Here is a 24,353-nt window from a genome sequence, read left to right as displayed (position 1 = left end):
TGTTTATTAAAAATGAAATTTATTCTTTCTTTCCTTCTTTCTGTTTTTTGTACCCATTAGGCATTCTCTCTTTCCCCCCACACACCCCTGACTACCCTTGCCAGACTCTGATAAGCATCCTTCTACTCTCTATCTCCATGAGTTAAAGTGGTTTAATTTTTAGCACCTACAGATAGGTGAGAAAATGCAATGTTTGTCGTTCTGTAAACTGGTTTATTTCATTTAATATGATGACCTTCACTTTCTTCTATGTTGCTGTAAATGACAGGATTCTATTCTTTTTTATAGCTTCATAGTATTCCATTGTGTATATGTACCACATTCTCTTTGTCCATTCATCTATTGATGACTGATTACGTTGCTCCCAAATCGTGGCTATTGTGAATAGTGTTGCAATGAACATGGAAGTGCATGTTCCTTCCATGGTCAGGATATCTCTTCAACATACTGAATAGCTTTCTTTTGGGTGTATACCTAAGAGTGGAATTGCTGGATCATATGTTAGCTCTATTTTTATATTTTGGAGAAACCTCTAAACTGTTCTTCATAGCCATTCCACTAATTTACATTCCCACCAGCAGTATGCAAGTGTTCTCTTTCTTCCACATCATTGTTACTATTTGTTACTGCCTGTTTTTTGGATAAAAGCCATTTTAACTGGAGAGAGATGATATCTCATTGTAGGTTTGATTTGCTGATCGATGATGGTGGCCTCCTTTTCATTGGCCTGTTTGTCATTTGTATATCTTCTTTTGAGAAATGTCTTTTCAAATATTTTCCCCATTTTTATTCAGGTTATTAGATTTTTTCTTCCAGTGTTTTCTGAGCTCCTTATATATTCTGGTTATTAACCCCTTGGGTAGTATGTAGATGGGTAGTATGCAAATATTTTGTCCCATTCTGTGGGTTGTCTCTTCACTTTGTTGATTGTTTCCTTTGCTGTGCAAAAGCTTTTGAAGTTAATGTGATACCACTTGTCTGTTTTTGTTTTGGTTGTTGTACCTGTGGAATATTGCTCAAGAAGTCTTTGCCCAGTCCAATTTCTGGAGAGTTTTTCAAAAGTTTTTGTTTAGTAGTTTCATAGTTTGAGGACTTACATTGAAGTCTTTAATCCATTTTGATTTGACTCTTTTATATAATGAGAGATAGTGGTCTAGTTTCATTACTCAGTATAGAAATATCCAGTTTTCCCAGCACCATTTACTGAGGAAGAGACTCTGCTTTCCCCAGTGTATGTTCTTGGCACCTTTGCTGAAAGTGAGTTCAAAATGGTTGTATGGATTTATTTCTTAGTTCTCTATTCTGTTCCACTGGTCTACATGTCTGTTTTTAATGACAATACCATGCATTTTTGGTTACTATAGCTCTGTAATATAATTTGAGGTCAGATAATGTGATTCCTCCAGTTTTATTCTATTTGCTTAGGATAGTTTTAGCTATTCTGGGTAATCTGTGATTCCATATAAATTTTAGGATAGTTTTTTTCTATTTCTGTGAAGACTGTTAGTGGCATTTTGATAGGGATTGCATTGAATCTGAAAATTGGTTTAGGTACTATGTACATTTTAACAATATCAATTTTTCTAATCCACGATCATGGAATATCTTCAATATTTTTGTGTGTCTTCTTTAATTTCTTGCATCAATAGTTTATAGTTTTCATTGTAGAGATGCTTCATTTCTTTTCTTAAGTTAAATTCCAGCATTTTGTTTTATTTGTAGCTATCATAATGAGATTATTTTATTGATTTCTTTTTCAGATTGTTCACTGGCAGCATATAAATATGTTACTGATATTTGTATGATGACTTGTATACTGCAACTTTACTGAATTTGTATATCAGTTCTAAATATTTTTTGGTGAAGTATTTAGTTTTTATTCAAATATAATATCGTTTACAAACAAAAATAATTTGACTTATTCGTTTCCAATTCGGATGTTTCTTCTTTCTCTTTTCTGATTGCTCTGGCTAGAACTCCCATCACTATGTCGAATAACCATGGCAACAGTTGGCATTCTTGCTGTGTTCCAGATATTAGAGAAAAGACTTTCAGTTCTTCCCCATTCAACATGATAGTAGCCTTGGGTCTGTCATATATGGTTTTTATTATGTTGATTTTTATCTATAACTAGTTTTTTTGAGAAATTTTATCATAAATCGATATTGAATTTTATCAAATGCTTTTTCTTCTGCAGCAATTGAAATAATCATATGGCCTTTGTGCTTCATTCTGTTGATACTGTATTGCATTGACTGATTTGCTTATGTTGAATGATCCTTGCAATCCTACGATAGATACCATTGGTCATAATTAATAATGTTTCTAATGTGTGGCTGAATTTGGTTTGCTAGTATTTTCTTGAGAATTTTTGCATCTCTATTCATCAGATATATTGACCTGCAGTTTTCTTTTTTTATGTGTTTTGTCTTGTTTTGATAGCAGGTTTAACTGGTTTCACAGAATGAGTTTCAAAGTGTTCCCTCTTCCTCTATTATTCAGAACAGTTTGAGTAGGATTGGTAATAGTTCTACATTAAACGTTTGATTGGATTCAGCAGTGAAGCCGTGAGATCCTGGGCTTTTCTTTGCTGGAAGATTTCTATGACCATTTCAGTCTTGTTACTTGTTATTGATCTGTTCAGGTGTTGGATGTCTTCATAGTTTAATCTTGCTAGGTTGTATGTGTATAGAAATCTGTCCATTTCTCCTAGATTTTCCAATTTATTGGCATATAGTTCCTCATAGTAGTCACTAATGGTCCTGCGAATTTCTGCATTATCAGTTTATGGTCTCCTTTTTATCTCTTATTTTATTTATTTGATCTTCTCTGTCTTTTTTTACTTTTTCTAAGAACTCTGCTTTTGTCTAAAGGCCTCTGATGAATATTTCAGTATGTCAATTGCATTATTTAGCTCTAGAATTTCTGCTTGATTTATTTTAGTTATTTCAGTCCCTTTGCTAAATGTGCCTGATAAAATTCTTTTCTTTCTTTCTTTTTTTTTTTTTTGAGACAGAGTTTCACTTTGTCACCACGCAACAGGCTGGAGTGTAGTGGCATGATCTTGGTGGCTCACTGCAACCTCTGCCTCCCAGGTTCAAGCAATTCTCCTGCCTCTGCCTCCTGAGTAGATGGGACTACAGGCACATGCCACCACGGCCAGCTAATTTTTGTAATTGAGTAGAGACAGAGCTACACCATGTTGGCCAGAAGGGTCTCCATCTCTTGACCTCATGATCCACCTACCTCGGCCTCCCAAAGTGGTGAGATTATAGGTGTGAGCCACCTCACCCAGCCAGAATTCGTAATTTATTCTCTGTGTTATCTTGAATTTATTTGAATTTCCTCAGAACAACTCCTTTACATTTTCTAAGAGATCACATATCTGCTTCTCAAGGGTTGATCTCTGATGCCTTATTTATCTGGTGATGTCATGTTTTCCTAGCTAGTCTTGATTCTTGTGGCTGTTTGTCAGTATCCGGGCATTGAAGAGTTAAGTTAGTATTAATATTATAGTCTCCGTAGTCTGGACTTGTTTGTGCCTGTCCACTTTGGGAAGGTTTTGCAGATATTCAAAAGGACTTGGGTGCTGTGATATAAGCTGTATCTGCTTTAGGGGGTGCTCTGAGCTGAACAATACTGTGGCTCTTGCAGAATCACATAGATGTATTGCCTTGATTGTCTTGGATAGATCTGAAAGAATTCTCTGGATTACCAGGCAAAGACTCGTTCACTTCCTTTACTTTTCCCCAAACAGAGTTGCTCTTTGTGTTCTGAGCCACCTGGACATTGGGCTCTAGTGACCCAAGCACCTGTGTGGCCACCGCCATTGAAACTGCCTGGAGTCAGACCTGAAGCCAGCATTGCACAAGGTCTCAACCAAGACTCACTGTAACAGCTATTGGGGTAGCACTTATTTTCACTCAGGTGCCTGGGGCTCTACAATCAGCTAATAGTGAAGCCAGCCATCCTTGTGTCGTTCTTTTCAGGGCTTCAAGTTCCCCCAGGCTCCGAGTGGGTCCAGAGATACTGTTCAGGAGCCAGGAGCTGAAGTCAAAAACCTTAGAAGTCTCCTTTGTGTTCTGTTGTACTAAAACTGAACTGGAACTTATACCAAAAGATGCAATCCTCCCATTCTTCTCTCCCCTTTCCACTGGCAGAGGATCTTCACCCCACGGCCACAGGCCCATGGGGAGTCATGCCAGGTTACCACCAATGTTCACTTAAAGCCCAAGGGCTCTTCAGTGAGTTTTCCATCAATGCTGTCTGGCCTGAAACTCATCTTTCATGGTGGTGGCCTCCCCTCTGGCCCAGGGCAGGTCTAGAAATGCTGCTCAAGAGCCAAGTCCTGAAATTGGAGACTCCAAAAGCCTGCTTGGTGCTCTAATGCCCTGTGGCCAAGCTAGAACCTAAAGTGCAAGACAAAGTCCCTTTTACTTTTTGTCCTGCTTTTCTCAAGCAGAAGAAATCTCTCCCTTAGCCAATACAGCTGAAAATGTGCTGAGTATCAACTGAAGCCAGCAAGTCTATGAGTCTCACCAAAGTCCCACACAATACTATCTGGGTTACTTCTTGTTATTCAGGGCCCATGAGACTGTCAGTTAGCAGGTGATGAATCCTACCAGGATTTATCCCTTCAAGAAATTGGGCTCTCTTCTTGCCTAGAGTGTGTCTAGAAATGTCATCCATGAGCTAAGACCTGTAATGAGAGCCTCATGACTCTGATCCATGCTTTTATTCTACTGTGCCTGAGATGGTATTCAAGATGCAGACAAAGTTCTCCACACTTTTCTCTCTTTTCTCTTCAAGCAGAAGGAAGAGATCTCTTTTGTGGCTATAAACTGTGCAGTTTGGGATTAGGGGAGGTATAATCCTAGCACTACCTTAGCCATCCTGGTTGGTGTCTCAGTAGGTTTCATGCTCCTCTGTCCACTGGCTCTGAGTCAAGCACTAAGACTCACCTAAATGTTGCAGTACTTTTGGCCTAGACTGCCTTTCAAGTTTATTTAGGTTCAAATTCCAAGTTTATATAGGGTCTCTGACAGAGCACTTTAGCCCAGGACAGTGATGTTTTCAGGAGCTAACATGCCACCATTGAGAAGGTTGATTCCTCTCTGACTAAGACTGATTTAAATGTTCTCTCCATGAATGGAAATCAGCTGAGTTTGCTTCTGTTTTGCTTTCTGCTCTAACAGGGCAGCACTGAGTTCAATGACTCACAATTATTGCCCTTTCCCTCTCCTAAGAACTCAGATTCTCTTTCTGCACATGCTGTCACTGACAAGGATGGTGAAAGGATGGCTTTGGTGATCCAAGACTGTTTTTCCTACCTCCTCAATGCCTCTTATAATGATATGAGGCTAAAACCAGGTACTATGAGTGCTCACGTAGTTTTTGGTTCCTATGAAGTTGCTTTTCTGGGTAGATAGTTGTTAAATTTTTGTCATTGTTGGGAGAACTTCTATTGTGGAAGCTTCCACTATGCCATCTTTTCTGCCTCCTCTCTCAATTTTTAAAGGTAGCATATTTCTGTTAATTAATACTGTTACTAATTCAAAGGAGAGTTACACAACAAAGTTGTTATCTTATCTACATTTCAATTGTGTTAAGTAATATTTTTCAAATGAAATTTCTTTGAGCAGTTGTAAAGGGTTAATGATTTAGAATTTTTTTGGAGGGGGCGATACATTGAGTTTCTATAGACTACATCTAACAAACAAATTTTATTACACTGGAAAAATCCTAACTATGAAAACTAGCTTTCCAAGATGCTTGATAATGTTTTAAACACTTTAATAAATGCTTACAGAAAAACTTTTTAATCACCACTTCCTTGAATTCATTATTTTTGAAAACATTAACAAGTTAAAGCTATGTTAGGGAGACATAGACATTCTAAGATTATTTAAAAACATTTCATTCAGTCTTAAGTGTTTATCCCACCGTACTATGTGAAGGAAAAATGAAAAAACTAAAATTTCCTGAACAATTGCTACATGATAGGTATGGTATTATGTGTTTTCTATTTATTATTTCACATTTTCATCTCATATATAAAACTATAATCATTTTAATCAGAGTATTTGGAGGCTTAGAAGTTATAAGTAAATTAAATATTAGAAATTATTTTTAAAAGTGAAGTTGACATTTTATTATCTGCTAAATGTTGAACATATCAGTGTTGAGATAAGCCCCCGGTTATATTTCCAAAGCCCACAGTGACTTATTGCACAGTTTTGTGTTTGCATTAAAATGCATATATTTTATTTAAATTACCACTTAACCATATTTAAATGTATAAGTCAATAGCATTAATTTCATTCATGATGGTTTTTAACCATCACCGCTTTCTATTTTCAAAAGCTTTTATTCACGCCAGACAGAAACTCTCTATCTCTTAAGCAATAACTCTCTATGTTCTCTGGTCCATGATGCCTCTGAACTGCTTTCTGTCTCTATGAATTTTCCATTCTTGATATTTCATACAAGTAGAATTGTACAATATCTGTCCTTTTCTGTCAGGCTTATTTCATTTATCATAATATTTTCAAGGTTCCTTCATGTTGTATTATGCATCAGAACTTGATTCATTTTTAAGGCTGAGTAATGTCCCATTGCATGATATGTATCACATTTTGTTTTTTCAGTCATTTGTTGATGGATGCTTAAATTGTTTCCAACCTTTGGCTAATACTAACAGTGCTAATATCAACATTGGTATACAATAATCTCTTTGAGTCTTTTTTTTAATCATTTGGGGTACACTTCAGAGTAGAATTGCTATGTCATGGTAATTCTATGTTGTGTAGCATCTTTTCAAAAAGTTTTCAAAAAAGTTTGAACTTAAATAAATTTGTAAATTTATAGGGTTCTTAGAAACCCTCTAGTTTTATCTCTCCTCAAGAATTCTTAAAAAAATACTGAATTTATTTGTGTGCAAATTTTGGTTATTGTACTTGGTAATCTAAGAGTGGAGTACTCTCAGATTAACCTTATTATACCTTTGTTGTTAACTCTTGTTAATATTTCTTAATGAGGTATCAAAGGGTAGATAAAGCAAGATCAATGACAACATCAGTCTAAACACCATTACCTAAAGTCATATAATATTTTTACAGACTTTTGTACAAGAGCTCAGCTCCTAATAATTAGGTAGGATATAAAAACAAACATAAGACAGAGCCAGATAATTGTATGAACCAGCTGAAAATCTTCCTGGATTCTCTTCTTTAAAGCACTTACTCTTTGATCAATATGATTAAAGAAAAGTCTCCACTGTAGTTAGTACAAATGTCGTTGGTTAATACAAGGAAAAATGCCATACATTAGGTCAGATGCTATTCTTTATACATTACACCAAAAATATAATATTCACATTTACCTTTCAATTATATGCTGATATAATTGGACAAATTGCTCTTTGGAATTATTTTCCTCATTTGTGAATGCTGCAGACTGGATGAAGCACTAACAAGCATTCTAGCCTTCAACATGAGCCACAGTAACAAGCAGTATGTACAGAGAGAAAATGAATAATTGTTTTTGTTCTGGCTGAAGTTACTTTACTTTATGTATTTGAAGTTTATTTCCATACATCAGAATGGGGCCACATGGTTCATCTACAAAAGATGTATATAGATACTACTGTTATATAAACTTTCTTTTATGGACTTAACCTTTAATGTGATTGGAAATATAATTTTCTCATGACACTCTAGTATAAATTGTGTATAAAAGTAATGTAAACTTTATAGTGATCAGAGTTGGTAGCCATATTCAATGCCAGACAGATATATTCTAGTCTGAATTAAAAACTTAATGGGTAATTCAGAGCCTGACATTCTTTGGCCTGACTGGAGATGACTTTATTCTCATCCACCCTCTTGGAAATCTTATCTCTCAGTTTTCTGAATTCTATAAAGGTGTGATCATTCCCTGACCTAGAGACAGAGCCTTCGTGGTAAAAGGAAGAAACTATCTTGGATAATATCAAAGTCCATTTCTATTTAAAGTTTTAATGACTGACTATGCTTTCTAGAAAAGCTATGGAGATTCAGGAAGAATGTGGTGAAAACAAACATTCTCTTGAAAGAAATGGAGAAAAGAGTGTGAGTGTATTAAAAACAGCTGCAAATCCCTAGAATTACTTTAACTAAAGGTCCTGTAAATGCGCTTCATGTGTAGAATGTTTAATCTCCTGGTATTTAAGTGAAACATGTCATTGTAGAATATACAAACAATACAAACATCTTTAGAAACAAACCATTTAACCCACAGTAACACTACCCAGCATTTGTCACTGATAATTTTTTAGCATAATTTCTTATTTAAAATATGCAGATATGGGAATAGAATATTATACACCATTTTAGAAAATGTGAGAAATGTGTTTTTTCTATAATATATATAAATTATTAATAATATATCAAGTATTTCTTCATTTGATTGGATGCTCTGTAAAACAAAGATTTTAATACTTCTATAGAATTCATCCTTTGGAATATATATTTTTTAAATTCTATATCCTAAAAATTTAAGTGTTTTCATAGAGGATATCCTTATAAAACATGTGAATAAATTTTCCCTAAGGGTAGATTTTCTTAAGTAAAATTAAGAGGTACACCATCACATTATACCATTCTTACATTTTACTAAATGGCTTTTCAGGATTTTTTTTTACACAAGTTTATAGTTTTTCTAGCATGTCTATTATAAAAGTGGCATACAAAAGCATCTTTTATATTGTAAAATAAGAAATATTTGCAAATTGTTGCTTTTTTTAAAGTTGACATTTAGATAAAAATGTGCAATCAAATATCAATTCTTATATTTATTACATTTATTATTAGAAAGGAATTAATTAGCATCAGCCAATAATAAGGTAGTACTTAATGTCAGCAGTTAAAAAAATAAAGTAAATCTACATTTCATATGTAAAAAATGGTCTCAGATACTTGCTAGACAAGTAAATGTATCAACATCTCTCAACTAGCATGTACCATAACGTTTATTTAAAAAGTGAAAACTGAAAAAAATGGTACAATTCTCTTTCTTACTCTATATATACACATACACACTTATATGTATATATATGCACACATACAGACATATGTATATATAGTACTTATATGATTTTTTTGCAAAACCACTTAAATGTGAGTTGAAGACATCATAGTAATAAACCACTAAATATTTAACTATATTTCTTCTGTAAAGATGTTTTCCTATAACATCACAATCTCTTTAACACACCTAAGAAAATCAATAATATTTTCATGATATTATCTTATTAATGGTCATGTTCAAATTTCCATGAGCTGTTTCTCTTTATTTTTTTTTATTTTATTTTATTATTATTATTTTTTGAGACAGAGTTTCATTCTTGTTGTCCAGGGTAGACTGCAATGGCGCCATCTCGGCTCACTGCAACTTCCACCTCCAGCATTCAAGCAATTCTCCTGCTTCAGCTTCTTGAGTAGCTGAGGTTACAGGTGCCAGCTACCATGCCTGGCTAATTTCTATATTTTTAGCAGAGATGAGATTTCACCATGTTGGCCAGGCTGGTCTTAAACACTTGGCCTCAGGTGATTTGCCCTCTTTGGCCTCCCAAATTGCTGGGATTACAGGGGGGAGCCACCGCTCCTGGCCATGTTTCTCATATTTTTTTGGAGAGGGGGCATGAAAATTGAGGATTCACGATCCAATCAATTTCCACATTTCTCACTTTGTTATGTTCTTTGTTTATCCTAATCTAGAAATGCTACCTTACAGGGTCTTTTTGGTTGTTTGTTTTTCATGACATTGAACATTGAAGATAGGTCAGTTGTCTAATAGATAGTCTCACTTTTTGTTTGAGATAGAGTAGCACTGATCGTCCAGGCTGGAGTGCAGTGGCACAATCCTCACTGCAACATCCACCTTCCAGGTTCAAGTGATTCTTCTGCTCCAGCCTCGAGAGTATCTGGGATTTATAGGTGTCCAGTATGACGTCCAGCTAATTTTTGTATTTTTAGTAGAAATGGGATTTTGCCATGTTGGCCAGGCTGGTCTCTAACTGCTGACTTCAAGTGATTCAGCTGCCTCAGCCTCCTGAAGTGCTGGGATTACAGGTGTGAGCCACCCCACACTCTGCCAATTATCTTACCTTTTTTATTTGTTTCAGATTAAAATGCTTTAAAAAGGAAAACTATAGGAAATGTTGTATGTGTCTTACACACCTAAGGGAACACATTATGTTTGTCTGTTCCACTTGGATTGTTTTATATTTGATTATTTTGTTAAGATGGTTACATTCAGATCTCTTTATTGGTAGGTCGAAGATGTGATACCTGGGTTACATTTCTATAACATTTTAGCAAAGTATTGTTGTAAGGTGTCTGATCTAATGAGCTGATTAACTATCTCTTTCTTATCTAAAATGTGTGAATTTTTATCTAAATTTAAAGTCTTACAGTTCTAATTAAGATAGCAATTTTTCTCATAACAAAAGGAATTATTTCTCTTTTTGAAATTAGTAAGTAATATATGATATACTTCTTTGATATCATGTAAATATTATCTACTCCAATACTATCTTAGCCAACAGTTTCAACTTTGATTGATTGCCCCTGCCTTGCCAATTAAGTCATTACTTGAAAAAATTAAAATGGAGGGTGAGGTTGGGAACAGTGGCTCACACTTGTAATCCCAGCACTTTGGTAGGCCGAGGTGGGCAAATTACCTGAGGTCAGGAGTTGGAGACCTGCATGGAAGTGACCATTGGTTGAATTCCCTTGGAAAATAATTCGGCAGAATCTCCTGTGACCCAGACCCTTCACTCTCAATATACCTAAACTCTTAGTATATTCAAACAGAAATGGGGTCACATGACCAACAAAAGACATGTACACAAATACTAGCACTGTTTTTAATACCCAAAACAGAACCATCTAAATATTTACAAACAACAAAAAATAAAGTGTTGTGTAACCATATAGCAATGAAAATGGAAACAGCAATATGGTATGAATCTCACAAACATGCAGTTGAGCAAAAGAAGCCTGAAATAAAAGAGCACATGCTGTATGATTCCATTTATATGAAGCTCAGATAGAGGGCAACTTGGTCTCTGAGGATAGAAATCAAGATAGTTAACTCAAATGGGGACAAATGACTTGGTGGAGAAATTCATGATACTTTTGTTCTACTTCTAGGTCGATGTGCTCTTCCGCTCACATATTTGAGTTTCTTAAAGTTGTTTTTCGGCTGTTGCCTTGCATTCCTTAATGTTCTTGCAAAATCAGTCTATTCCTTGTCTCTTTCACTGTTATGTAACTCGTTTGTTTTGTATGAGGACCTAGATAATTACATTTATCTTAATGAAAATAGTTCTACTAGTTCTATTAAGATAAAAGAACCACTTATTCTATGTAGAACTACAAGGCACATTGCAGTTGATGATACAAATATATGTATGATGCGGTCTCATTCTGTTGCCCACGGCTCACTGCAACCTCTACCTCCTGGGCTCAAGCAATCTTCCCACCTCAGTCTCCCAAGAAGGTGAACTACAGGCACACAACACTGCACTGACTAATTTTTGTATTTCTTGTAGACATGGTGTTTTGAACTGGTCTTGAACTCTTGGGCTCGAGTGATCCATTTCCTCAGTCTCCTAAAATGCTAGGATTACAGGAATGAGCCACCACACACACCCTATATTGTAATTTTAAATAGCAGTTCTATACAAAGTCATCTCTCAGTAGCTACAAGGCATTGGTTGCAGGATACCTCCCTAACCTTCATCCCTCCTCATACCAAAATCTGAAGATGTAATAGTCCCTGATATAAAATGTCATAGTATTTGTATACAACCTACACACATTCTTTTGTATGTTTTACATTTTATCTAGATTTGTTATACAATGTAAAAATGTCATGTAAACAGTTGTCATACTGTATTGGTGTCATGTGCTTTTTATTGTTAAATACTTAATTTTTATATTTTTTTTCCTGAATATTTGTCATCCACAGTTGGTTGAATTTCAGTCATGAGAGCCACAGATGTGGAAGGCCAACTTTGTGCTGTTACCAAGTAGCATATTGTTTCACTGTTCTTCCCCAAGTATTTTAATTTATTTTTGTGTGTTTATGCTTACTTTATCTTTTATATTATTTTGATGTTTGTTACCCATTCTACATTCATATTCTAAATCCTTTGCATATTTTGAAGTATCCCCTCAATCTTCTTCAGTCAAATCCATTCTTCCTTTATCATCTTGGGATTCAGCTTTCATGACACTTGTGATTGTGTCCTCTTCTTTGATTTTTCTTGAAAACTTGAATTAATTTTGGTTTACACTTTCCTTCCATTTGTTCATTTTTATTCAGAGTTTTAAAAATTTCTAGATTTAGATGCTTTCAGTATCTTCAAATACCTAATAATATTTAATTTTTAAAAATTTGTCTATTTTGTAGCTGGTATTTGGGGGTATTATTTTTATTAGATGAAAACTTTAGTCCTTATTTTTTTCTTCTTCCTCAGCATAGGCTATTTATAGATTTTTGCCTGTCCTTTTTTGTGTGTTTTTATAGATGTTGGGATTTTCAGGGCAAGCAACATCTAATGTATCCATGGGAATTAATAAAAATATCAATTGGTTTATTATTGTTTTAGTCTAAATCCATCCTTTTGCATTGGAACTGTGAAGTAGTTTACTTACTGTATAGCTGTTTTCTTTTTCTTTTTGAAGAATGATAGGCTTGATGATTTTTGTTGTTTACACATCCTTTAATTTCTATCAGTTGCTTCCTTTTTTTCTTTACTTACCAAGCCTGCAGAGTGCCTTTCTTTTTCCATTTAGTCTCAGCATCAAAATCCTTTGGTCTAAGCAAGTGCATTACACGCCCCTGATTAATGGAAAAGGAGGATTTGGAGTTCAAAAATGCTTTTAATGTGAAATGGGGCTTATCTTAATTTACAAGAAGCAAAATATATTTGTTTTTCTTTTATTGCTATCTTCTGCAAACCCATCTTTTGCACTTTTAAATGGACTTCTTGTTACCTGTGAACTGTTCTTCCAAAGCCAAAAATAAATTGAAACTCCCTTCAAATCTTAATTGCCTCCAATGTGTAATCTGCACAGTAAGGCCTATAACCCTGACACACTTCACAGGATGCAGAAAGAGAAAGCAAATAAATATCACAGATATACACACAACTGTAAAAGCTCTTGTAAATAAAATACAGCTATATAAATGCAAAATACCAATAATACTTGTAATTGCTTTTGAACACTAGAATTTTAGAATGCAGGTTTCCATAAATACCTCCCCTCTTTGTGAATTCGCAGTCATAATAGAATAGATAATTGTGTTTTCCTAGGTTGCATATCAACAGCTACCCAGAAGAGCAGGTAACTAGTTTTATTACAATACACACATTGTCTGAAGAGAGCCAACAGAAATGAATCTTCAGACTTTCGGGATTTACTTAGATAATTTTATATTTCCACTAGTGCTTCTATTTTGTCTTTGTGGCTCTGACTCTAAAATAACATCCAAATCATTCTCTTGATACACAAACTCCACCAGGACCTAAAGGAACTTATGTCTTCTACGCAACTCCACATATGCAGACTACGGGTCTCTCCTTGTTCCTGGGCTGCTGATTTTCCTTTCCCACTTCCGAGGTATGGTTTGCCCTTCTCTCTCCTAGGCTTGTTTTCCATTTTTTTCTTTCTCATGATATTTCTTAGATACTGCCATGAAGTCTAGTAACAATTGTGTTAGGAAAACATCATCTTTGCCAAGGTTAAGCAATTTTTATCTCTACTACAACTCTTAAACAAATTGTATCTTCTATTACAATGGATCACCTGAATCATTCCTTTCTCCTAATGACTCGAAGAGAAAGTGTTGCCCTATTTTTTTTTCCTCTCTTAGTATTGTTCAGCAGAGTGGTATAAACAGAGAGATACCCAATATATGTTTAATAACTGAGAGTAACCAAAGACTGTCTAAGGAAATGAGGAGCGAAAAGTTAACCTTTTATTTAAATGTTAGTAACTTGAGACAGAGTTTCCCTCAGGCCTGTAGACAGTGCTAGAAAGAAAGAGAAATATTCTCATTTATGATTTTCAAAGAAAAATCTTATGTGTTCATACAGAGGTCAGGTCAGTCTTATTGATATAAGCATGTAGGATATAGGTAAATATATAATAACACTGTATTTGAATTAAATTGAATAATCTCTAGTATGATTTCATGAAAAGATGCTTTTTAGATTCTAAAAACTAGACTAAGAAATTATGTATAAGAAAGTATACATAATTACACAAACACATAGAAATTATAGATAGCATATCTTTAAGATGTAATTTTTAGCTGAGTTTAAAAGAAAAAGAAGATATTATCAGGTGTCAGACAAAAGGAAACTTGAAGACAATACAGTCAGCTTCCAAACTAATACAGAACAAGGCCGAGAATGATATGAAAATTGTTATTTATCTAATAAGTTAACAACATACAAGGGGAGAAAATTTGGCTTTAGATACATGTGAAGTAGGAATCTGAAACTGAAATCTCAGCAATAGTCTGAAACGAGAAAGAAGTGCCCTCTTGGGGAAAGAAAGCCTAAGAAGGAGTCCACTACTATAGGGAAGCCCTGAGGATGGTTTGCCCTGCATCAGGTAAATGAGTGGTAAAAGACGTCTCCATTGAGAAATACAAACTCCACGTGGAGAAAATCGAACTTTGCATTTGGGTCACTCAAACTGAGATATTAATTTAAAAACTAGGCTCAGAGCAATGATTACCCAGGGAACCCAATAAAGGCTTTCAACATCAATGCTCTAGAAATGCTAGAGTAGGTACTTAGGCAGAAATGAGGAGGGCAGCAGAGAGCCACCCCGGACATGACAGGTGATCATCAGGTGATGGTCAGGTGGTTGTCAAACTGTCTCTCTGAAATGATAATTGATTGCAACTGGTGCCAAGGGAAGACTGGTGCTCAAAAGATAGAAAATACTTGGAGCTGGTGATAGTAACTTTCTGATAAGATCTCAGGAGTTGGGCAAGTGAGCTCAAGCATATGCAATAAAAGGCAAAATGGCAAATGTATGACCTTTCTTTGGGGTTATTCAATCAGTTAAAAAAGAAAATAGCTCCAAGAGACTATGTACACAACTCTAGTAAATGCACTACAAATGCAGTCACGTTCCTGAGTGCTTACCAACACTGTGCATGTGGAAGTTGAGCAGCAGCCCACCAACGGAAGGATTAAGGAAGAAGAAAAGAAAACCATGGATCATACCAATGTAGAAAACCTTGAGTCAAGGGCTGAATGGCACACTCATGCCTCTCAAGTATCCCTCTTGGCCCTCTTTCAAGTGTGCTTTTCTTCCTTTCAGTCTTGCTCTAAAACTTTTTTTATTTTTATTTTTATTTCTATTTATTTATTTCTATTTATTTATTTATTTTTTTTTGTAGGAAGGCAGGAAGGGAGAAAAGGAGTAAGGGAGGGAGAAAGGGAGTGGGGGAGGAAGGGAGGGAGAGAAGTGAAGGAAGGAAATCAGGCAATGAGAGAGACATTGCCGACCTGGATCTAGAGGTCTACAAGTTGATTTCTTTTTTCTTTTTTTGAGAGAAGGAAAGAAAAAAAAAGAGTGAAGGAGAGGAATAAAGAGGAAGAAGAGGGAGAGAGAATGGAAATGTTGCTTTATTCTAAAAAAAATGGGTATTAATAATGGCCAATCAATATTTCATTTAAACCTATGAGTAGGTGTGATGTGGTATTGACAAGAATGTATATTGTGTGTATTTAAAGTGGAGAGCTCTATACATATTTAATAAGTTTACTTATTCCAGATCTGAGCTTGAGTTCTTGATATCCTTATTAGTTTTCTGTCTCATTGAGTCTAAGTCTCTATGTATCTGGGTATTAGGATTGTTAGCTCTTGTTGTTGCATTGATCCTTTTACCACTGTATCTTTGTTGCTTTAAAATCTATTTTATCAGATACAAGAATTGCAACTCCTGCTTTTTATTTATTTGTTTAGTTTTGCTCTCTGTTTGGTTGGTAAATCTTTCTCCATCCCTTTATTTTGAGTCTTTGTGTATCCTTGCATGTGAAGTGGGTCTGGATGTAGCATACCGTTGGGTTTTGGCTGTATCTTTTGTTTGGGGGATTTAGTCGATTTAAATTTAGGATTACTGCCATTTGATGTTAACTGGCTGTTTCATCCATTCGTTGATGTAAATTCTTCTTTATGTTGATGCTCTTTGCTTTTTGGTATATTTTTAGAAAGGCTAATACTGGTTGTTTCTTTCTATGTGTAATGCTTCTTTCAGAAGCTCTTGTAAAGCAGGCCTGGTGGTAATAAAATCTCTGAGTACTTGCTTGTTCATAAAAGATTTTATATTAAAACTTTTAAGTAAACTCTCACTCCTGATCTAAATCTTGTCTCAGTCTCTCCCTCTGCCTTAAACCTGCTTCTGCCCCTCAGCTGAATTCTTTCCACTGCAGAGGCAAGGATAAAGTTTGCTACGGCCTCATGTATTTTCACCACTGGTAACAGAAACACTATCACAGCCAGAGGAAAGATGAGCTAAAGAAGAAGAAGCCATGGGTAAATATGGTTTCATATACATGCACAAAAATTACAGATCATATGACCAAGTAATCCATCAGGCACATTTTAAATATCTTAAAACACACCAAACATGACACTGAATACCACAAAACTTTTTTAAAAATTACACATTTAAAACATAAAGTGCTATAAAAATAAACAGGCTTGGCATAATAAAAAGGGGTAAAGTAACATGGAAAACAGTTAGGTTTGCAAGGAAAAACAATAAAATTGGATAAAACCAATCAGCAAACTTTAAAAATCGATAATATGGATAAATCTGGGTGAAGGCTACATGGACATTCTCTATCTTGTCTTTGCAGCTTCTTGTGAAATCTTCAGTTTAAAATAGAGAGTTATAAAAACTCAATGAGATTCATGACAGGATGCAGCAGCAGAGTAGTAGCAAAATCTGGAAAAACTGCACACAAAGAAGACAATAGATTAGCGTCATTTATAACTACAAATGAAAATATCTTAAGACATTGGTAGATAGAATCCCCCAGATATTTGGGTCCCCAGAGGATCCCTTAAAGAAACAGATGGCATACTCAGAGGGTTTACTTGAGTGGAGATTAAAAAATGGACAATTTCCATAGGTCTGAACAGTGTTAAAAATACCAAGAAGATGTGTGTAGCACTCAGTGCATTGTAAGAATGAGAAGGAAGCTATTAGGAGGCCTAAATCATATTGGAAACTCATAAGATAGTAGCTCCAATAGAAAGGTTGACTGATGACTTGTGAGGAGAGAAAACCATGTTCACTGCTAATTTGCAGAGATGAGACTGTGGGAATAAGATGGCTGTGCCATCCTGTGAGTATGGAAGACAGAAGACAAGAAGCCTAGAATAACAGTCAACAGCTGTGTTCCTTTCTCTGGAAGAACACAAAGCAGAGCAGAGAAGGATGGAGAACAAATCTACGGGCACAACAGAGAATAAACAGTACAGAACATTTATTTTGTTTTGCAGCATCGATCTTGTCCTTTCTTTGGAAGTAAAAACATATCTTCAAAGCATGTGAAACAAATCCAATCAATATCATGGTGGCATTAATTCCAAAATATTCCATTCCTCATATTGAAGTCTGACTGATGCTGACTACCACCAGTGTTCTTCATGTATGAACAAAAAAATTAACACAAGCATCATCACTAAGTCCCTGCTTGTGTAGCTGATCATGAAGCCCAATTAATAATTGTAGCTATCTTTTCTCTCTCGCTAATCTATGTTCCTGTTGCCCTTTTCTACATCCTTGGCTCCTCAGAAGTTTTTCTAATTACTCGATTTTCAGAAAATCTAAGCAGTGATTATTTTTGTTTGCTTGTTTTATTTCAGTTGCCACAATGTCCAATCGACCTTTATTACTAAAAATAAGAACATTCCAAGGTGTTGGGATAACCCCTGCAGGATGTGCACATATTTCTTTTTGCACCCACTGTGTAACACTCTTCCAGTTTCTCCATCATATTTTTAATCAATCACACCAGCCACTTCAGTTGACCTCTGTCCTGCTTTTTGATTCAGGGGTGTGATGAACCCCAAATTGTAAGATCTCAGTTTCAAAATTCAGTTTCTAAAACCACAAATGTGTTTCATGGTGAGAACAATCCTCCCTCAGCCATCAGGACTTTTGAACTCATCACAAATGTGTTTCATGGGGGGAGCCATTCTCCCTTGGCCATCGAGACTTTTGACCTCACCACAAATGTGGTTCATGGTGAGAACAATCCTCCCTCAGCCATCGGGACTTTTGAACTCTTGAAGCCATGGTGGAGAGGACAAGAGCAAAAGTCTCTTACACATTGTATCACATGTAATAGTGGGACATAGAGCTCCCACCTACTACCTCTTTGATATTCTAGCTGTGGGGAAACCATACCAGATCCTGGATAGTTAGTGTGAGATTTATGTTGCATCTTAAAGGAAAAGTCATTAACCTGTGAGGGTGTTGTCTTCCGACTGGTTTTGTGTTCAATTATGTGATTATGATAAGGAAATAGCAGAGAGTTTTATGAGTCTCAGCCCATTGCTAGGCTTCTTTATCCATAAAATGAATATCTTGGTAAGAGGTCATCATATGTGAAACTCCATGCCAATTCATGAGGCAGAATTTTTGTGCTGGCAAGGGTCCTGTGTGGTAGAAAAACAAATCACTTTCCAGAGTAAGCTGATATTCCCCTAAAGACAAAGCAATATTTTCTCCATAAACAAGATGGACGAAAGTAATTGACCTTCTATGAAATGTCTTGTATGTCCCCTCGGTAGAATGACACCAATAAGGGGCTTAGTTTGGGCACCCAGCAGTTGCAACTGTCACATCAGCTCCAGGGCATGGAATTCCAAGTTGTTGAGCTCACAGAAAACTCAATTTCAGATGCCTTGATCACTTTTTCCATGTGTGCTGTTAGCAAGCACCAGGATGTTAGAAAGAAAAAGCCAATAAACGTCCATAAGATGGGTCATGTTCACTATCTCATGAATGCCTGGTGGCTCATAATCTCAGCTCTTTGAGAGGACAAGACAAGTGAATCACTTGAGGTCAGGAGTTTAAGACCAGCCTGGCCAATGTGGTGAAACTCCGTCTCTACTAAAAATACAAAAAAATTAGCTGAGCATTGTGGTGCCTGTCTGTAATCTCAGCTATTAGGCAGGCTGAGGCAGAAGAATTGCTTGAACCTGGGAGGTGGAAGCTGCAGTTAGTCAAGATCATTCCACTGCACTCCAACCTGGGCAACAAAGTGAGACTCTACTTAAAAAAAAAATCAAAACAAAAAACGAACAACAATAAAAATATCTTCATCTCTCAAACACTGGCTATTAGGTCAGATATATCATAATTTAACTCAAATTTAGGGAAATTTAACCAACTAGTTGTACCTTACAAATGTCTAGATTCTTAAGGTAATGAGAAAAAGTAAACCAGAATATTCTGGTTTAAGAGCCAGCCAATATATATAAGTAAATAAAGAATTACCATATTCAAAAGAATACATATGCACAGGTAATAACTACTAAAATGTCACGTGCAAGATTGTGGACACATCCTAGATTTAGCAAAGATGTCAGGTTGAAATATGGAGAAATTCCAGAACATGGCAGAACACATGCTTTAGGACTCAAGTAAATTCCTCTGAGACTCACTCTTGATTCAACCAGTGGAGAAGAAGGGACTTGGAAGGTAGGAGTAGATTCTTTATAACATCGGACCACAGATCATTCCCTCTATCTTATAAAGCAGATACACACTATGTGGTTCAGTGACTCGGCTTTTTGCTTATATAAAACCACATGATTTGCATGGTGGGGTATTCCCCAACGTGTGATATTCTACCTAGACTCCCAGCTCCTTCTGTAACACTCAGCTTACAAGTTTTTCTCAGAAGTAAAAACTGTGCCCGTTGAGCTCATGGATGATAAAGAAGCCCTGACGATCATGCTTCAGGAATCAGTCTGTTCTAGATCAGTCACGTATGCTTCAGCATAGAGAGACATATTATTGCCTTACGAAATATTTCCTTGCCCAGGGTCTTTCAAAGAGGGCAGAATTTGGTGTTTCAGATTGCCACACATCTTGAGAGACTTCTTTCAGAAAATAGGTATACAAGAAAAGACTGCCATGAGGTCTATGCTAATTATGAGAGAACAATAATGTGGCTTAATTAAGATGAATTAGTAGGGAAACATAACAGATTAACAAAAGAAAACTAACATCATTCTCAGCAAACTGACACAAGAACAGAAAATGAAATACCACATATTCTCACTCATAGGCAGGTGAGGAAAAATGAGAACACATGGACACAGGGAAGGGGGGACTACACACTGGGGTCTATTGGGGGGAATAGGGGAGGGACAGCGTGGGGTGGGGAGCTGGGGAGGGATAGCCTGGGGAGAAATGCCAAATGTGGGTGAAGGGGAGGAAGGCAGCAAAACACACTGCCATGTGTGTACCTATGCAACTATCTTGCATGTTCTGCACATGTACCCCAAAACCTAAAATGCAATTAAAAAAAAAAAAAAGAAAACTAACATCAATTTGCTATATACTAAGTGTCAGGAACTGTGTTTTTATATCCATCACCTCACTGAATGATCTCAACATTTCTGCTCTTATTTAGAGTTAACAACATTCTTGCAAGTTCTGGTCATATTATTAACATTTCATAGATAAGAAAACTGACTGAGCCTAGATTGCTTAAAGAAGTTCCCCAAGGCCACAGAAGCATATGTGACTGCACAACAGTGTAAAAATAAAGCCTGTCTCCTACAAAACCACATTCATTTTTAAAAATAATAACCAACAACAGTTTCTTGATCAGAGAGTACTTACAGCACGTGCTGTCACTCCCACACAGGTATACATGTTTGGTGGTAGGCGAGCTTCTTAATTGCTCTTGTGTTAGGTTAATATTACACACACGAAGGCTGGTGCCTAGGAACAAAGTTGGGTGGTAGATGAAAATCATTTTATGTTTAAAATTATTTCCAAGCATGATCATGGCAGACTGTGTGAGGAATGAGGCTGATATTTACTTGCTTCTGCCTCTCATCTTAGCCTGCTTTTCTTTTCTTTTTTTTTTTTTGAGACGGAGTTTCGCTCTTGTTACCCAAGCTGGAGCGCAATGGCGCGATCCCGGCTCACCGCAACCTCCGCCTCCTGGGTTCAGGCAATTCTCCTGCCTCAGCCTCCCGAGTAGCCGGGATTACAGGCACGTGCCACCATGCCCAGCTAATTTTCTGTATCTTTAGTAGAGACGAGGTTTCACCATTTTGACCAGGACAGTCTCGATCTCATGACCTCGTGATCCACCCGCCTTGGCCTCCCAAAGTGCTGGGATTACAGGCTTGAGCCACCGTATTTTTAGTAGAGACGGGGTTTCACCATGTTGACCAGGATGGTCTCAATTTCTTGACCTCGTGATCCACCCGCCTCGGCCTCCCAAAGTGCTGGGATTACAGGCTTGAGCTACCATGCCCAGCCTAGCCAGTTTTTTTTCTAGCTCAAATCAAAATCCATTTATTGAAACCCTGGTTCTCCTCCACTCTGACTGACATCTCCTTTGTAAGGGTTTCTCATTAGTTAATCACAGGCATGCCTCCTGGCCCTTGGTCAGTCATTCTTTACTTAATTTGCACAACGGCAAAGCAAAAAAAGGAAAATTCAATGAGTGTCTTTAGTTCTTTTATCAATATGAACTCTGGGATGTGGTAGGATAAGTCAAATTTGTGCACCTTCTAATTGGTCCAGACAGAGATTCTACATTTCTTTCTTGAGGACACTTGGTTAGGCAGAAAACGTTCATATTTCAGCGGGACTATAATCAATATATCAAGTATATTAGCCTCATGTCCACACACAAGTGTTCATTATTAAGCAGATTCTGAAGGGCTCACTGAATACTGCACTTTGAAATGTGTGTCTGGTGCTTGGGAGCAATTTTAAATCTCTCTTCTGGGAACTAGGACATACTTAAAAGGATTTAGGAGTTGAAATCTTTCACTTAAGAAAATCCATTTCAGCAATTTGCACATTAAGAAAACGGGAAATGTTTCTTTACCAACTTCAGTGGCATTTGATGGGAGATCTACTAAAACACAGGTAATTTTATTCTAGTTATTATGGCTATAGAAGAGTAAGTGTGCTTCCCTCTTGTAAATATAGTACTGCACAATCCATCACAGTCAGTGTTTATTACATCCACATTCTGAGAACAGGTTCCTTTTATTTGAATAATAGTAACAATAAACACTTAGGAAGTATCAGATTTTGCCAAGAACTTTAAAATGCCTTAATGGCATTTAATCCTCACAACAATCAAAGAGGCAGTTGCTGTCACTGTCTGTATTAATCATAGGAATTTTGAGAGGGTTAAAGAATAAAAGTTACGTAATTTATATGACCCAAAGCTTGAATTTAAATCCAGTGTGTCTCATTCTAAAACCTATCTCTTTAATCCCTAAATTATACTACTGAGAGAGTAATACTAATAGCTAATATTTTGTGTGCCTTTTGTGATCCAAACACTATTGTAGGTTATACACATATAAACATGTGTATACATATATATGTGTATATATACACATATAACACTTTAAAACATGAGCTGCACCAATAGATAAAATACTGCACAGGCCAAAAATCAAAGATTTATTGAAATCACCAGTGAAGGAACCAGTAAAAATAGTAAGCTAGTGCCAAGAGCACTTGGAGAATGAAAGATTTGCAGCACACAAAAGAGAAAAGGAAACGTGAGAGAATGAAAGGAAAGGAAAGGAACGGAAAGAAGAGGAAGGAAGGAAGGAAGGAAGGAAGGAAGGAAGGAAGGAAGGAAGGAAGGAGGGAAGGAGGGAAGGAGGGAAGGAGGGAAGGAGGGAAGGAGGGAAGGAGGGAAGGAGGGAAGGAGGGAAGGAGGGAAGGAGGGAAGGAGGGAAGGAGGGAAGGAAGGAAGGAAGGAAGGGTGGGTTAGATTAAAATAAGTCAATCTTACATCAGGCAATAAACATCTATTCCTGAGGTTTATCTTTACCACTGAAAATAAAGTCACAAGTTAATATGCAACTTCACAATACTGAGCTCTGCTCAAATACTAAATTAAAACATCAAACCTAGATTTATTCTTCCAGAGAAATCATCTTTTGTCAGGCCTGGTAAGCAGTACTGCTACTATGTGATATTTTAAAGGCATACTCCTATCATCACTTTATTTATAAATTTAAAATATTCTGAGTTCTTAAGACTATTTAGAATATTCTTAACATTTTTCACTAGTAATGACGACGGCATGCATTTCTGTTTACTCAGAAAGGTCTTCAGATGATATATTCTTTCACAATATTAAAAGACTGCAGAACTTGGATGAAACTGTGTTAAATATAAATTAATGAAGTTATTACCTAATTTATTTTTCTTGTATCAATTCACTAATATAGTTGTTAAAATTCTACAAGAGACTTATTTCTTTTAATTTTATTATTTAATTTTTTAGGAAAATCCTTTAGTAAAAATATCTAGTAGAGTAGTAGAATAATTCTTTTAAATATTGAATATTAGTGATTTAGATGTTAGAGGGTATAAATGCACAAATTGTAATGCACTAATTATAATCTTCTAGGTGAAATTTGCATAAGAGTGGCAGTAATCTAGCCTACTCTATTTCTTACCTTTCAACTTTCTGGTGCCTCATATCAAGCTTGTGAAATAATTAACACAAAAGTAATTATTCCTTCTGAGCTATGAAAGAAACCATGCATATGGTCTCTGGACTATGACTGCCACGAAAACAAATCAACACAAAAGACGTGCGGTTCATTTAGCAAGAGCAATATGATCTTTACCAACAGTCACAGTAATGAGAAAGATTACATTAGTTTTATGAAGGTAGACTCAAAGAAGGACACCCACAAGTAAGTTCATAAGTAACCAAGACTTTAACTCAGACTTCTAGTTTTGTCAGCGCAAATTATAAATGCAGCTATTTGTGGATTGTAAGAGTTTATCCTTTGGCTCATACTTTCCCCCTCCATGAGTAGAAACAGAATTGAGAAATCACATTGCAATTCAAAGATGCCAGGTGAGGAACACTTTGGAACAAAGCCAGATGTTTAAAATATTTGCTCATGTCAGTTGTGAAGACATGATGACTCCACTCACACTGGGGACCTCATCTTTTCTGGAAAAATCTCTGGAAGGCACTTGTCAACTTGGCTATTAAAGATCTGCTTAGCCTTTATTTACCTATT

Source organism: Callithrix jacchus, chromosome 6 (genome assembly GCF_049354715.1).
Source record: "Callithrix jacchus isolate 240 chromosome 6, calJac240_pri, whole genome shotgun sequence".
NCBI lineage: Eukaryota > Metazoa > Chordata > Mammalia > Primates > Cebidae > Callithrix > Callithrix jacchus.
This window is presented reverse-complemented; position numbering follows the sequence as displayed.